General features: G+C 46.9%; 1 protein-coding gene across 1 annotated transcript in view; it reads left to right on the top strand.

Moving 5' to 3' along the window:
• Positions 1 to 7,021: 7,021 nt before the first annotated feature.
• Positions 7,022 to 17,235, top strand: part of LOC144943436 (speckle-type POZ protein-like) — a 54,270-nt gene continuing 44,056 nt past the window's right edge. The window contains exon 1 of the mRNA XM_078870851.1: positions 7,022 to 7,065. The gene's annotated coding sequence lies outside the window, so the exon portion shown is untranslated. The remainder of the gene's footprint in view (positions 7,066 to 17,235) is intronic.

Below are 17,235 nucleotides of genomic sequence, written 5' to 3'. Positions count from 1 at the left end.
CGGTTAGCGCACACTGGGATTGGGATCTATATAAATGCGAGTCGGCGTCTCGATTCAATCCCACAGCCCCCCCCCCCCCCACTCTGTCCCTGTCCACACAGGAGTTTGCATGGGTGCCCCAGAGTTAGTCGAAAGGCAGGGTCGTGTTTTAGTGGGGTAAATTGGGGGTACTCCAAATGTCCTCTCTCTCTCTATATATATGGGTTATCTAGAGAATCTTCTAGTGGATGACCTTTCCACCAGCAGAGGCGAGAGCCAGGAATTGTAGGGCTGCCCCTTTATATGCCTTTCAAAAATTGTTAAATCTGCAAGGGACATGCGCCAACAGGGCTCCATTCCCCAAAGGAAGTGTTTCTCCTATCGGGGCTTAATGCACGTGTGTGTCGGTGTTTGCCACTGGTCACGAACGACATCAGTGAAGGGTATTTGAACCGGTCCTGGGCCTCTCCTATGTCGACTCAGCTTCGAATGAATACCTGGTGCAGTGTGTAAATATCACTACTCGGGAGACAAAGGTGGCCGAGCGTGGTGCTCTCCACGCACCCCCTCGAGCAGCACTTGTCCCAACAGTCTGTTAAGGCTAGACGGGGGATCTTTTTCTTTGGCGTGTATGTGGGTTAAATCATACCAAGATGGCACCATTGGGGAGGACAGGTGCTAAATCTGTCAGTCATCTCACTCAATTGACTCATAACAACTGGGTCTGTGTTGTGACCTCCTGGCAGCGAACCTTCCACACTTCACGTGGCCTTAAAGTGCACTTGGCCTGGCACAAAAGCTGTTGTGATGTCACCGTCATTTCGTGGCGACTGTCAGTTGTTGTGTGGGGAACTGCAACACTCAGCTCCAAACCCAGGTAACATCAGTGGAAAGCGTCAGTTGTTGTGTGGGGAACTGCAACTCTCAGCTACAGACCCAGGTAACATCAGTGGAAAGCGTTATCAGATTTTGTCCGAGCACCTCCCCTCGGCAGACTCAGCCTTACATTTGTACCTGATACGGTGTTTCAACATCATCAAAGGCGGTGGGCATCGCGCAGGCAATGCATCACATCGTACGCCGTGCCAGCCCAAATGAGTGCTCACTAACAGCACTTGCCTCAACAGTCTATATAGCTCTGCAGGGGATCTTTGTCCTTGGCTTTGTGTCAATGAGGTAGATGAATAGATAGCCGGAGGGTTTTATGAATTGACAACACCATCACTAATCCTACTACACACTCTAACCTTAACTCTTGATTGTGGCTCGAAGTCTAACCATGATGAAGGGCGCCACGGTGGCGAGATGTTAACTCCCTCACCTGGTATACAGGAGGTCGTAGGTTCAATCCAGACCCGGACGCCTGTATAATTTGGAGATTGCACGTTCTCCCTGTGGTTACGGGATTTGTCTCTGGGTCCTTCGGGTTTTCCCCCCACATTTAGAAACTTGATTTATGCGTATTTGGCTGCTATACATTCCCACGTGATAAGCCATTTCGTTGAGCTATCATTTGTGGACAGGTCGCTCCTGAAAAATAGCTACATAGCTCATTGGGCCTTACCTGGTATTTATTTTTTATTTTGTGACATTACACGTAACCTGAGCCCATGCTTCAACACTATTTGCTGATATTGACATCAGCAACAGCAAACATTCTATACTATACTATTTTTATTTTGCCAGGTAAGGCCCAATGAGCTATGCACCTTTTTTTCAGAAGCGACCTGGCCACAGATGATAGCTCAGCGAAGTGGCTCATCATCATCATCGTGTGGAAATTTATAACAGCAGCCCAAAAACGCGTGATGTCGATTCTAAATGTGGATTCTAACGATGGCTGACCTGGCCACGCGGCTCAGCGAACAATCTGCAATCGGAAGGTTTCGAGTAAAAAAAAATCCTGGTTGGGGCTCGACTCGGTCCATCATTCATTTGGATTCCATTAAAATATAAGTACTATTCTAATGTTTTCGGTAAAGTCTCGTAGTTAAAAAATAAAAATTAATAAAAGTAAAATAAAATAAAAATCACGACGTTTCGGAGGCAACACAAGCTTCCGTCTTCAGGTGGAACCGTCACAGCACGATTGCTACTTGATACAGCTATCGTGCTGTGACGGTTCCACCTGAAGACGGAAGCTTGTGTTGCCTCCGAAACGTCGTGATTTTTATTTTATTTTACTTTTATTAATTTTAATTTTTTACCTACGTGACTTTACCGAAAACCTTAGAATATGAATCCTTGCAGTCACGAAAGCTTCAAATCTAGAAATATAAGTACTACTTTGTGGAGAAATTCGCAGCGGTTGTCCTATGGATAGGCGTTCCCCCCGGCCATAGAAATGTGGAACTTCCACCGCTGGCTCAGATGTTGTAAACGGGACATGAGCAACCATCTCAAGACTCAATAGAGCAGCAAGTCACGCTGACCTAACACTGACCCGATCATTAGCAACGTCCGTGGCCCTAACGCCAATGCGGACCCTAATGTTAGCTCGGGCTCAATCATTGCCCCTGCCCGTATTGCCGATTATGATCCTAATCTTATCCCCTTGCCTGAATCGCCCCGACTACTCTGTCAGAGATGACACTCGAATCACGACGACATCAGATGCACGTCGCGCTGGCAAGGTGAAAAAGGGCCGCCACTGTAATTGTCGCATCTGCTCGTTACGGCGCGCGCGCGAGAGAGAGATAAAGAGCGAGAGAGAGAGAGAGAGACGGGGGGGTGAGAGCAAAAGAGATGGAGAGCGAACGAGATCGTTTACACTTTAGAGCGCAAACAACGTGATGGAAATAGATTGTCGTCATCGCGAACGATGACAAGCGGTTAACGTGCCGCTCCGCAAAATTCCTTAACTCAACTGTCAGTTTAACCTCCGAGGACGGCGCTGGATGCCGGCCAATTAGCATATCTGGCAATGAAAAATGTGAGCGCATTACCGCTGGCTTAGGTGAAAAGGTGGTTTGACAGATGAAGAGGTTTCTAATTTGACACGCCATTAATGTGACGCGCCCCCCCCCCCACGCCCCCCCCCCCGTGTGGCTTTTTCGGGCTCGGCTCGATCGTACGATCGCGTAAATTGTTTGGAGGTCTTGAAGTCGTGACTCTCTCGGAATGCGGGGACACGGACCGGCTGGAGAGGCTCCCACTCAGCCCATTGGGCACTCGTAATCTCCCCGGCGGCCGCGAGATGGGACTCACCCCCCCCCAAACCCCCCTGCCTCCCCCCCCGCTGCTTGTTGACGACGTGGGTTGAATTTAATCTTCAGGCGATGATGGCAAAGCGTGATTTTTTTTGTGGCACGAAGCCTGAGTGGCAACTCCTCCGTGTCGCAGTCTGTGGGTCTCTGCGTAAGTCAGTGGTGCAGTAAGCCTGTTCGGCGGCACGCGCCCTGGTGCAAGCTTGCATTGCCCTTTGCGTCTTCATGCGAGTCCGCGAGTCTCTGTGTTTGTGTAGCGGGTCTCTATGTAGGTCTGTAGGTGTCTATGAGGGGAGTGGTGGTGCAGCGGTTAGCACGCTGCGTTATGAACCCGGCGACTCCGGGTTCGATTCCCGCTCACGGTCAACACCAGTGACGATTATCTGAACCGGTGTTGGGCCTCCTCTAGGTCGACTCAGCCTCAAGTGAGTACCTGGTGCGGTGTGTAAACATCGTCACTGGGGAGACAAAGGCGGTCGGGCGTGGTGCTGGCCACCCACCCCCTCGTGTACCGTTTCGGCCTTCATAGGTGCTCGCTAACAGCACTTTCCCCTACAGCCTGTTAAGGCTACACGGGGGGTGTTGTCTTTGTTTTCATGTAAGGCGGCGGTGTAGTCTGGTTTGTGGCACGAGCCCTGGTGCAAGTCTGCGTTCGCCTGCGTGTGTCTCGCTGTAAGCCCGCGAGTCTAAATAGGTGTCAGGGTCCCGATGTGGCGGCGTAACGCGCGTGGCTAGCAAAGGGTGATGATGTGACGTGACACTGGAGGGGCAGCAATTATGTGGCGAGGCAGGCATGGAGGGACTGCGCCTGAGCTTGCGCAGCTGCACGCGTGTGGACGTGGCTGAGGCGCAGGAGGAAGCGAAGCATCTCGACTGAGCGGGTGCAGCTGGGGACGAGCAGGTGTGAGCGTCGGGGCTCGGGGCAGGCGCCGGAGAGGCGGGAGATGGGAGGGATAATTGGGAGATGGCGCGTGCGGGAGACGCCGTGGAGACGGTAGCTTAATAGGGGGGGGGGGGGTAATCGAGGACTCCAAATGAGGAGGGATTGTTTAAGGGGGTGTGCCCAGCAACACGGGCTTGGTGCTCAAAGGGATGAAGGGGACAAGAGTCGTGGAGAAGACGCCTGGGACCTCGCCCTCCTCACCTCGTCCTGCCCAGCGGTGTTGGCTGATCCCCTGCTGGGGGCAGGGACGAGGGCAGAGGCGTGAGGGAAGCAGGGCAGGATAGCGGAGTATAGAGTGGGAGAGAGAGAGAGAGAGCGGGGAGACAGAGTGGTTAGGGGAAAGTCGGGGAGTTCGGAACAAGGGTGTGAGTGTACGCGAGGAGCATCCACGCGGGACGCAAGGTAAGTAAAGTGACAGGTGAAAAGTTAAGAGTGTCAGTGTGAGTACAACACTACACCGAAAAAGTCAGTGGTGCACCACGGTTGGAATGGGCCCTGGTGCAAGCACCACGCGATGAATGCTTAATTGAGTGGAACCACATTGACTTCTAACTTTTTTTGTACACAAATAGGAATCGGCCAAACAATCCAACGGGCAATCTGTTCCTGGGAAAACGCTCTTCCCTGTGTCAATAAGTCGTCAGCGTCAGTGGCTCAAATGAGCAGTGAGGCAGTGCTCGTTTCCTCTTTGCAACCCCGAGACAGCGGTGGAAATTCCCCCTTCCTATGGCGGGGGCGAATCTTGTTATAGATCAACCACTGTTGACTTCCTCACAAAGCCGCTCGCTATACTGCTGAGTCGGTCCACTGCTGGTCGTAGGCCTCTCCATGCCCCTCCGTCATTGGGGTTTGTTTGACCATACTTCACCACGCTGGTCAACGCACGCTAGTGAAGGAGATGTCCAGGACTCGTTCAGATGTTGCTCGCCACTGATGTTAACCGAACTCAGGTCGCCGGGCTCAACGCGCAGTGTGCTGAGCACTGCGCCGCCACTCCACCCCTTGGAATTTTTTTACGAAAATTTTAATTGGACACGCGGTTAGGGACTCTCGTTCTCAATGAGTAACTAATAGACGACAACAACAACAAAAAGCCTGTTAAAATCTAACAATTAATTGAATTTTTTTTTTAAAAAACATATTGCTCTGTATTAAAAAATATGAAAAAATGAATGCGTGATATATATAAAAAAAAGATTGGCCCAAAGTTGAATGTAAATGTGGTGCATTTGCACGATGTGTTAAATGAAGGCCAAAAGTGACTTTGTTTCATATAAAACAAGAAAATACTCATTAAATACACTCAGGGACATCTGAAACGGCCATCTTCCCGACAAATATAACTTCCCTTTGTTTATTGTGCTTGTTTTTGTTTGATATATATACAGACTCGATCTGCCCCTTTGTGATGATGCGTGGCACTACATCAATCAGGCAAAGTGTCATCGTGACAACGCACCATCTGGACATGCAGGCGGTTTACATCAAGTGAGCTCTAACATCATCATCGTCATCACCTCCGATTAGCGCGGTCGACTCCAGATACATCATCACGAGCAGCAGCATAAATCAGCCATCGTCAATCCACTGCTTTACCAGAGCTTCCCAAAGCCACCACAATTTCCCACGACCCTATGATGTAAAAATCCACCCCACACATTCCCCAATAATGGTATAAAGCCTGAAGCGAGACCCTCATATCGTGAGCAGATCAGACATGTGACTGATCGAGTGGCTCAGCGGTCAAAAACACTGAGTGGGCAAAATCTTAATCTAAGCTTCAGCCACGAGTGATTAAACTCAAATGTAGTGATGGTCTCAGCCTGGTCACGAATGACTGTAAAAAAAACCCATGATATTAAATTCAGTTTGTCACTTAATTTGGCTTATTTCAGTTCTGAGACTGCAAGAATGAAACATATAACTTTGTATCATGTGTAATAAGAATGATTTTGACCATACGGTGGTCAATGAAGGTTGGTGAAAAGTGGCATCCAAGCCCAAGTCATAAATCACTCGCACTGGCGATAAACCGCAGTATGTTAACCGCTGTGCCACTAATCTACCCCATAACGTAAGAGAAGAACCTAATAAACAGCATAAAAGTAAAACTATTTGTCTAAACATTACGTGAGAAACAATAAAAAAATTGTTAAAAAAATTTGTTTAACCAGGTGATAATCGAAGAAACCAGGATAATATAATTTGCAAGAGTGTCCTGGGGGAATAGTCTGCCAAGAAGAGGTGATGATTGTTGTATATAATCCCAATTTAGTAATTTTCGGGTCATTTTTCAAGTTGGTAAATGTGTGCAGTGTTGTTCGATCAGAGGAGCGGTGGTGCAGTGGTTAGTGCACTGGACTATGAAGCGTGCCTGAACCGGTCCTGGGCTCTCCAGCTCCAGCGTCACCAGCCAGAATTGACCAGCACGGTGAAGTTTGGTGTAGCAACCCCTGTGACCGACATGACATGGGAAGGCATTCATCCAATGGCGGGTTGACAAAGGGCTGTCAAAGATTATTATTATATTGCTTAATAATGGGCATGGTGTATACAATTAAAAACAAAAGAGAAGACCACCGACACACGGCTGTAAACTCATTTTACAACGCGTAATCGTTGCCAGTTGCGCTGCTGTTTTTCTGGTTGTCCCACGTGTTGTTTGGCAACGATATCCGACGTTTCGTTCCACGTGCCGGGAGCGTTTCCACGAACGTAATTGAACAACAACAACAACAACACATGGGCAACGGAGAGATACACATTTTTTTTGTTTAAACCGTGAAAAATGGGGCCTCGTGTTAAGAGTTTTCGCCACTGGAGGTGGCTGCAGTTTGCTCCGCGGCAGGGAGGCTGGCCCAGGATGGATCGCAGTGCTCTGAATAATTGATGCGTGGAGGCAAGGCGAGGATGCATCTGCCACGAAAGCTTCAGAAGGTTGGGCTGCTTGCCTCTGGCACCAAACTTCTCAGTGTCCTCCCCCCCCCATCACCACCACCAACCCCTTCCTCCCTTCCCTCTCTTTGCCCCTTCTCCCTCTCTCTCACTCCATCTCTCAGACTCATCTCCTCCCGACCTCCACCCCCACACTAGCCAACCACCACCACCACCGCCTACTCCCACTGCCCCAAACGAGCTTGAGCCATTCTTGACCATTCCCACACGCGCTTTTATCTCGTGTCCTTGAGCCACAACTGCATTGATTTTTGTTGTGTGTGTGTGTATCTCTCTGTAGACAGTTTTGCTAATGAAAATAAAATTACAGGATGATAGTGAGATTTTTCTCTCATTCATGCATTCGTTCATGCATAAGTCGGTATGTTTGGAACTTTCATTATGGAATGTTTTTTTTTGTTTTCATAACATTTACTAAACCGTTAACAACGACAGTTAAGAAGATAACTAACATTTCACGAGGACATTTTTAGCCCTTTTGTCAAGACCTGCTAGAGGTGGCGTGGGCAAGAAAATTGCGCGGCTGTACCTTTATCTTCCACTGCTGGGTGAGAGCTTCTCCATGCCTGTGCGGGTCGTCGGGGTTATTTGAGCATACTTCACCACGCTGGTCACGTAATATTATGAGTATTAACAAAATTTACTTAGTGTTGCTATTGCAACAAAACGTGGGTCGAGTACAATGCGTCGGTGTTCAATAGGAGAGGTACGAAAATAAAATCTGCGGAAATTTCCCATCGGCGCGTCGAGAACATTCATAGTAGAGGTGAAATAGGGCCCACTGCCCCAACCAAGTGGGGATTATTATTATTATTACCACAATGAAAATGTGTCGCCTTGCACACTCCATTACGCTACGTGGCCGTAATGACCAAACTCAATCAACAATACCTTTTTTGAGCAAACCAGAGTATTTCATGATGGAATGTAGCCCATTGCCATTTGCAGATTCAGGCGAGAAAAATCCCGTGGCAGCGAGTTGAATCTCCAACTTTCAGCATCGGTCCAACCGATCTGGGAAGCCCTTGACGGTTTGAGTAGCAATAATTGTACTGCCAGCCCTACCCTCTCCACTCTAGAAAAGGACTGTCACCCGAAAAAAGTCGACGGTAGTATAATGTTATAGGTTTTTTTTTTCAATTATTTTTGTTTGTTCTGAAAATTGTATTTCAATTGTACCATCAGCGTCATGTGATGGAAATTTAATTTGTTTGGAACTGCTTCTTGGGTTTAGTTTGTTGTCCTTCCACCGCACCTCCGACTAGCACTGTTGCCTATGTACGGTCCAAAAGAAGTTCACCATACATACTTGTATGTGATCACGTGGCAATGGTACATAGAGCATGTGGAAAGTAGAAATGGACCGCGCACCGCGCACAGCGGAGACGGAGCGGTGAAATTGGCTCGTGTGCACATGCTGGGCGGGTTTGTTGCAACGCTTGGACCGCGAGAGATGGCGACAATTCGAGGATGCCTTCATCCAGCAGTGGATCGATCGTGGCTGAGGATGATTATGATGATGATGATTCGCCATGCCGTGAGATTAATAACTGTCCCCATTTGTAACTTTCGCATTGCCCCACACTCCCCACGATCCACATAGCAAGGGGAGGCCGTCATCTGGCAGTGCATTGTCCAAGGGATGTAAATTCTTATTATTATTTTCTCATGATTATTCTTCCAAGAGTTATTTTGACAATAAACAATTTTTGTCGCCGTTTTTTTTTTTTTGCCGTGAAAAAAATACATCCATCTTATAAATGTTGGGCACAACAATATGGCATTATTATAAATTATGCAGCATTTGTACTCTGGTAGTTAGTGCCTTATGCCGATAAATCGTAACCCAAAGTAAAGTCAATGTAGCAGTATTTTGGAGAATATCGAGTGATAAATGTATCCCTGGTCATGCCAACAGCATCGTTGGAATGTGTTTATAGAAGTCCCAAAACAAAACACAGTTCACGAATAAATAAAGCACAGACAACGCATTTTATGAAACTGCAAATGGGGCCAGATGTCGTTACAATTACACTTTACATTTGGATTTATAAAGCATCTAAATACGTTTGTATCTGCACATTATTCGTATTACTAGCAGCAGTTTATTTGCCTTTGCTGGGTGGGAGGGACGACAAACAACGATGCAGGTTGTGCCACACTCCTGACAATTGCCGCAGGCTGGCGAAGGCCATCGGAGATCCTTTTGTCCATAGGGTCAGCTGGCTCATCGAGATAAAGCCTAAGGGTCATCTCTTGTAACCACTCGAAGGTCGGAGGTCACGACGGTACCTTTTTTTCCTCCACGTTATTTTTTTTTGCTTTGCATCCGCAAGCTTCATAATCCCCTCCTTTATAACAAAAGGAAGCCCCTGAGAATGAGTGCATGAATAATTAAGTGAATGGATGAACGGGTGAATGACGAAGCCTGGCCTGGCGCATTCCAAATTACAGCAACAGGGTTTATTTTTTTTTGGGAATGTCAGCCGTAAGGCGGCGGAATATACAGCCACGTTCTTTACGATGAAGACGCACGACAGATCCGTGCTGGAAGGTTCTGGTCTCCTCCCGCATGTGACGACGCACAAAGGCACAGAATTCGCCGCACATCTCCAAGCCAGGGAGCCTCTCGACAGCGTGCTTCGAGAACTGGCGGGGATTGTTGTTGTCTTACCCAGCGTTGACATTTCGGCCGGAACTGTCCGGAGCACTCTTACGAGACTTATTTTGAGAATAAACAATTTTCGGTGCTGTGTTTTTCCCGCAAAAAAAATACAAATCCATGTTCGGTCATTTAAATGTAGGGCACCACAATATAGCATTATTATGAATGGGCATATCTTTTGCTCTAGTAGTTAGTGCCTTATGCCGATGAATCGTAACCCAAAGTCAAGTCAATGTAGCAGTATTTAGGAGAATGTCGAGTAAGAAATGTATTCCTGGTCATATTCGTTGGAATATGTTTATAGAAGTCCCCCAAAAAACCACCAAACACAGTTCACGAATAAATAAACCATACAACGCATTTGATAAAAATGCAAATGGGGCCAGATGTCTGGTTACAATTACACTGTATAATTTGGATTTATAAAGCATCTAAATACATTTGTATCTCGTGATGGTGTACAACGGGGGAGGCATTACTTAGACGAAAGGGTGATCGGGAAGGGGAAATATACAGCGGGGTCATAATGGTGAAACGCAAACCAGGGGAGTTATGTACATTAAGGTCGGCCTCTGGTATGATCTACTACACACACAGCAGAGGGATATTTTCACGGTGGAAATGTTCACGGAGGGTAGAGAGAGAGAGCGCGCGAGCGAGCGAGCGAGCAGAGGCGATGCTGTGTTACAAAACACTGCGCAGAATCCTGCTTGTGAAAGAAATAAATGAATGAAAAACATACTTACTTAACTTGCATTAAGCAGATAGCTATTTGCGTGGCAGCCCACGCTCTGGTCAATAGCACTTGGCCCGTATTAAACATTCAAGGTGCCTGGATTAAGAGGCTTTCAAAGCAAGTGAGAGGAGGGGATTTGCGAGTTGAGCGGGAAAAAGGTGGGATTGACCCGGGTCCCTTCGAGGGGTTCACCCGCTTAGACGTGGGCGAGCGACCTTTTTTTTCGCAACAGCCACGGCTTGGTGTCTCTCACGGAATATGTCCTGTGTCCGCTGGTCAACTGGAGAAGGCCGCGCACACGCCACTCGCAACCACAGCCATAGTGAGAGGCAGACTGGACGTGGTGTGCCGGATGTGGAAAGTTTGTCGTCGGAATCCTCTGGCAGACCGGATTGGGTGACGCGTGACTAATATTAGCCATGGATACAGCAAGACATATTACTGGATATGGTGCAGAAATATATTTCTGGTCGCCGAATCCGAGCAGACCTGGCTGTTATGAAGCCCTGCCAACAAAGCAACCCACACCTCCTCCCTCTCCCCACTCCCCCCTGCCCTCTGTTCCACCCAGCCCCAGAATCCCACAGCGCCGCTCTCGTTACCCCGGCATTAATGGCCTCGTCCAAAGGAACACGGCCAGAGTTTCAAATTCCTGCCAGTTGCCCCTCCGGCACGGAGGGCGCAGGATGGACGGATTGCAACGAAGCCGCCAAACACTGGAGGATTTAAAAGAAAAAAAACTGTCGAGAGTGCGTTTATCTGTCATTTGCATGCTGAAATAAGGCAAAGAAGGCAGCTCGAAAGCTCACGAATTGCATCACGCCGGCGTTGATGGTAAAAAGGAAACTTGAAGGGTTTATTTCAGAAGTCTTTTCTGCGAACGTTCTGTGCCACATGGATGGTGGTACCGCTCTTAGAGATTGCCGAATGGATTCATGATCTCATTACCTGAATGCCTACAACACCATTGTAATTAAGTTGAGAATTGAAAGCAACCTCAAAAGAAATATATAAGACCGATTTGTTGCATTTCAATGCAGTAAACAAAAATTACTTTATTTTATTTAACCAGGTGAGAAGGCAAGATCGTCGCATTTGCAAGATTAAAATTAATTATTGCGTGATACAGTGGTGTACAAGCACAAATAGCAAAACACTCAAAACAGTCGTCAACACCACAAAATGACAACAAAAATATTTAGTTCAGAAAATGCAACAAAATCACAGTGGAACAACCGCGTTACTAGAGAAATCTAAAATTTCTACGCGAATATACATCGCCCGCGAGTTAAATAACGTTTCCAGTAACACGAGTTTCGACGTCTGTGCCCACGCGTCCCCACGACACCACCCCAGCGAAGGCTCCGTCACGAGAATCGCGGCCAGCGCGTCGAAATTCACCCTCCGGCGCGCGGCGGAAGCGGGCCCTACCGGAGCCTCGGCGAAAGGGGCCGCCAACGCCGGAGGATTTTTCAAGGCAGGAACTGGCGAAAGTGCAATTAGCTGTCATTTGCATGCTAAAAGCCGGCGAATCAGACAGCTATATAGCCCACGAATTGCACCGCGGGGTATCCTATCGTGCGCTTATGTAGCGTGGCAGCTGTCGTACGGCACGCGCGTCCAACTCGATACAGCACTATCTGTTTACACCTCCTGCAATACTTCTGTTGGCGGCAAAACCTGATTTATTTGCTTCCCGAGATCATTTTTTGCCGGGATACGGTCCTGGGTATTGCCTACTTTCCTCAGAAATGCCTATTAAGCCTACAAAGAAAAACACCACGTGCGCTGTGTTAATGTGCCATTAGTGACAATCCAATCTGTATTGTAACGCAGTAAGAGCTGTCGTATATGTTCATAGATGGACTTTAAAAGCAACATCGCATGAGGCTACAGGGTGGCTCAGAGGTCACAGAACCGAGCATGCACCGCTCTCAGATCCTGGGTTTCAAATTCAGCAGCCAGCGATGATGTATGTGTGTAAGTTGAACCTTTTTCGCACCCTACGTAGCCAACCGTGCTCAACAGAGGTGCGGGTTAAACTGGGTCTCAAGTGCAGAGTTGGTGGTCCTCAGCTTTATCACCAATGACAGCACGAAAAAATTAACCCGTAAAAACAAAGTTTTTCACTATAAATACTTAATATGCGTGTTCAATGGGCCACAACCCAGCCCACATTGGTCTTTGAAACGGGCGGCTAGAGTCCTCTCGTCCTCTGGCTTGAGATGGCTGCCACCTATGGGTGAGATGATTGTCTGCCACCATTAAGCAATTGATAATTAAATATTTAAAAAAATTTCCCTAAACAGTGTAAAATTTAGGAATTTCACGAAAATTAATTGTCACGCACAACGAGTCTGTGTGCAAAATGTAAGCTCGATTGGATCACGGGAAGTGGGTTAAAAAACGACCGAAAGATTTGCACGGTCGTAAGCGAGCAAGCAAGCAAGCACGCAAGCATGCAAGCAAGCAAGCAAGTGAACTTAATATAAAGGATTTAAAAACCCCATAATATAAAAAAAAAATCTCACTGAATTTGGCTACATTACAACTCTGGGAATTAGACATTTGGTTTGATGGTCATGCTGCAAACAAGCGCACAGTAGGGTGTGTGGCAAAGTCTACCCCCTACTGTGTGGAGGATGAACATTCAAATAGAAGGGGGACCGGTGTTGAGGAGAAGTAAGACGTGTTTTACGCAGTTCATCTTCTTGGTTCTTTCGGTAACGTCATGTAGAAGGGAAATACTGAAATAATAAAAACTAAACATAATAAAATACAATTCTCACGATGTTTCGGCCACAACGCAAGCAGCCGTCCTCAGGTGAAGAACAGGGCTGTCTTTCCGACAGCCCTGTTCCTACGTGACTTTACCGAAAGAACCAAGTAGATGAATCCCTGCAGTCACGAAAGCTTTAAATCGAAATTTTACACCGTTGTTCAGGAGAAGTAAAACGTGTTTTCCACAGTTGTCCTCTGAACCACCGCGGCCCGCTGCCCTCCAAGATTTCCAAATGGATTAAATGGATTCTTCATCTCATGGCACGAATGGTGGTGATGTGGCATATATTGAATTGAATTCGAGGTGGGGGGTGGGGGAGACGTCTATTGTTTCACGAAAACAAAGCAACCTCACTCACTTCACCTGAGGACGGCTGCTTGCGTTGTGGCCGAAACGTCGTGAGAATTATTTTATTATGTTTTATTTTTATTATTTTATTATTTCCCTTCTACGTGACTTTACCGAAAGAACCAAGAAGATGAACCTCACTCACATTAGGCAACATTGTCGCATTGAAATCCCAGTCCAGTACATCTCTCCAGCCACCCGCACACGAGGACCCGATGTCATGGCCTTCATCCTCTGCACAGACCTTCATCCAGAAGTGGATAAATTGCGACTGATGATGAATGCAACGCGTAGAGATGAACGTTTGCGAATGTTTGGACCGGGTAATAGCGGCAGTTTTCCAAGCCAATTGCCCTTGTTTTGAAATGTTTCAAAAAGTTCCCTGGAATCGCTTTGTAAAAATGTCTTTGGCACTTTGTGGCAGTAAAATGTTGGCAGGGCATGGAATTGCCTGAACACAAATCCATTACGCTCTTTGCAGTTGATTGCTAAATCAATTTCGCTTCTGGTTTGCGCATTTGCTTGTTTATCTGTTTGTCTATATTGCTAATATATTTACTCCATTTAGGTTCGGTAAAGTGATTATTTTCGTTTGGCACCTTCCCCGTCGATCAATCCACCCGCTTGTGGTTTTATCAATGCCGCACGCAGCGGTTTGTGCACCTGCCGGTTTTATCTTTCCACTGATTATCTTGCACGATCGATACCCACACTTTGCCTCACCACCGCACGCGATCCGCTGAGTGGCTCACTGCTGCCAGTGGGCAAACAACGATGTTGCCAAAAAGTCTGGACTGCCTTGACCTCAAGCCAGACGACACATTCCTCTGGACGATGGGGGCCTTGATGCTTGACCTTATTATAGGCTGCAGCAATACGTAACAATAAGTCAAGTACTTTGCCCTATAAACCAACCACTTACGTTTAATTATAAGAAGATATATCTTGGCATTACCACAGTACTGAATATGGGTTTATGCTGAGCTCTATTGTACTGTTATTCGTTTGTAAGAACTAACACTGCCCACGCAATTGTGCGGGACACACGATCCCGTGTGTGTGGGCGAGGCGTGACGTCAGCACGCACGAACCTGGCCCCGACGCTGTGGGTGACGTCATCGCGCAGATGTGCGTGGTGACGTAACCGCCAGACCGCGCACCAGCCAGCAAAACTTTTTTTTCTAATATCGCGCGGTAAAGGTGCCGCCCTGCAATTACTTTCTTACGCCACTGCTGGCAGAAAGACCTCCAGTAGAGGGACCTCTGGAGAGGCTCTTCAGAGGGTATTTTGTTGTACTCTTCCTTGCGGCAGTATACATTTACTGTGTACACCAAAGTTCGTCCGTTAGCAGGTCACGTGCGGTGCGGTGAAGTGCGGGTACTCTTCCCGTTCATAATCATCATACACTACCAATGTAATAGCAACTTACTTGTCAATCTACTGCTGGATGAAGGGCTCCCTAAGCCATGCAGATTATACGGTATTATTTTTATCTATACTTCACCACACTGGTCAGGTTGGTGAAGGGGGGTTTGGGAAGATCCAGAACTGGTTCAAATAGAACTCACCACTGATTTTAGCCATAGCCAAGAATCGAACTTAGGCCACTGGGTTCGCAGTGTAGTATACAAAGACCACCATGCTACATTCTGCTTTGCATGTCCACGTCCCTGCATGGATTGCAAAGCTTGTTAAACAACGTTTTAAAATGCTATATAATTTTACTACCGAATTATGTTTTTCTCTCTCTATCCTGCTGATACATTAAACGACGGATTGTTGAATTACTTTGCTGAAAGCTGCTGCTCAAAATGAATGAACACATTTGTGTGTTTTTTTTTGCAAGACACAATACATTCCTTGTGTGCTACACTCATTTTTACTTGTAGTTGTGTGATTTTTTTTAATGATGGAATGGAAATTGGCAGTTTTCCAGAAACAACCAGTCCAGACAGAGCTCTATTGGCCTGTAAGGCAGAGCAGAGACACGAAGCCATTTCTCATTACAAATAAATGGGTTTTGTGAATTTTAGTCAAAGCTCGCATAGAAATGTATTTCTGTGTATCATGGCTATCATCTAGATTTTATGTGCTACGAAGAAGAGCCATTGCCCTTGAAGGCAGTGCTATTGGCGAATGCCTTGAGGTTATATTTATTCTTCGTGCTTGTGTGCCACTGCCAACGCAGCAGCATTTACCAAATAATAAGATTATCAATTAATAATTGGCAGCCCTTTGCCAATCCCACAGCTGGGTAAAGGCCTCCCCCTGGCCGTGTCGGTTTGTAGGAGTTCAGATATCACTCAGCACTTATTTTAGCCGTGGTCTGGAATCTAAAATCAGGTCAGCAAGTTCACCACATACTCTGCCCACCACCCTTCCGGCTATTAATCGGTCATATATCACTTATTGGTGTAAATAAATATTGAAAACAAAACCAGTTTCCAAAGCGCTGGCAACGCCTCCAGACGTTTGCCAACAGCAAGCACGAGTGCGTGAAGAATATGCGCATCGATTCCTGAGCTTTAAAATGACATCTGAGCAAAAATATGTTTCATAGAACGCCACAGGTGCTGGCAGTGAACTGCGAGCGACATCCATTGCCATCGAATGGTAAAATTAATCTTTCTGCATCAGGAAGTGGCTAAAAAAGCACGTCGCTTTATTACTAAGTAATAAAGGTAGATTGTGCGGTAGTGTGCTGCGTACCGGGTCAATCCTGGGTCAGATCAGACCGCGGGCTCAGAACCACATTTTGGCATAAAAATCGGGCACAATTGCATCGCGCAATGTTATCTCGTTGGCCTTGAGTTGTGTATTCTGTTTGCTTTTAACTCAGTTTCATTTTTGCCACAATTGGCCATTGACCAATTTTAACCCCGCGACAGTTCTGGACGTAAAGCGCCCTCGCTACCTTAACTGGCGGTGTGTGTTTATATTTGCACTGTATTTTCCGTTTCACATTAATGCCGTAACACCGAAAGGCATTCGACAGAATGCATGCAGCAAATGGGGGAGGGGGGTGGGGATAACGAAGTATTGTTTGACATTCTACTCGGTAATGAGGTTTCCATTTCTTGCGCTCTAACCGAGCAACGTTATTGATTGCATCACTTTAACCACGCAATCGACTTTATGCATTACGCAGACCCTGTCTATTGGGGTTTAATTCATAATTGAAAGAAACTTTGAAAAGGCATGACAGTACAAATGCTGGGGTCCTAATTTTTTTGTTCAAATGAGTGCTGGATTTTAATCAATGCGTATTACCTGCTATGGCATATCGATCTGGCACGTGGATCAGAATGGACACTGACGAAGAAGATGGTTTGCGTGGCATTTGGTTCCTGTTTTAATTGGAAGTCTCTTATTTCTATTTTTCCCTTCACGCTCCGAATCCCTTCCTCCGGACACTTGGGCTTGTTTTAAAAGGCAGTGCTGCGGGTTTGTTGTTTGTTTGTTGAGGTTTGTTTGTCCAACCCCCCCCCCCCCAAGTTGGTTTGGGGGAGAAAAGAGCGTGATTGGGTAGCATAACCGTGTCAACCTCGACCAGGGGGTTCAAATCAGTGAGACTCCGACTGACTAACATTGGGGGACACCACCAACGGAACTGAGACAGG

This window comes from Lampetra fluviatilis, chromosome 31 (genome assembly GCF_964198595.1).
Source record: "Lampetra fluviatilis chromosome 31, kcLamFluv1.1, whole genome shotgun sequence".
NCBI lineage: Eukaryota > Metazoa > Chordata > Hyperoartia > Petromyzontiformes > Petromyzontidae > Lampetra > Lampetra fluviatilis.
Note: the sequence above shows the minus strand (reverse complement) of the source record. Positions and strands in the feature narration are given on the sequence as shown.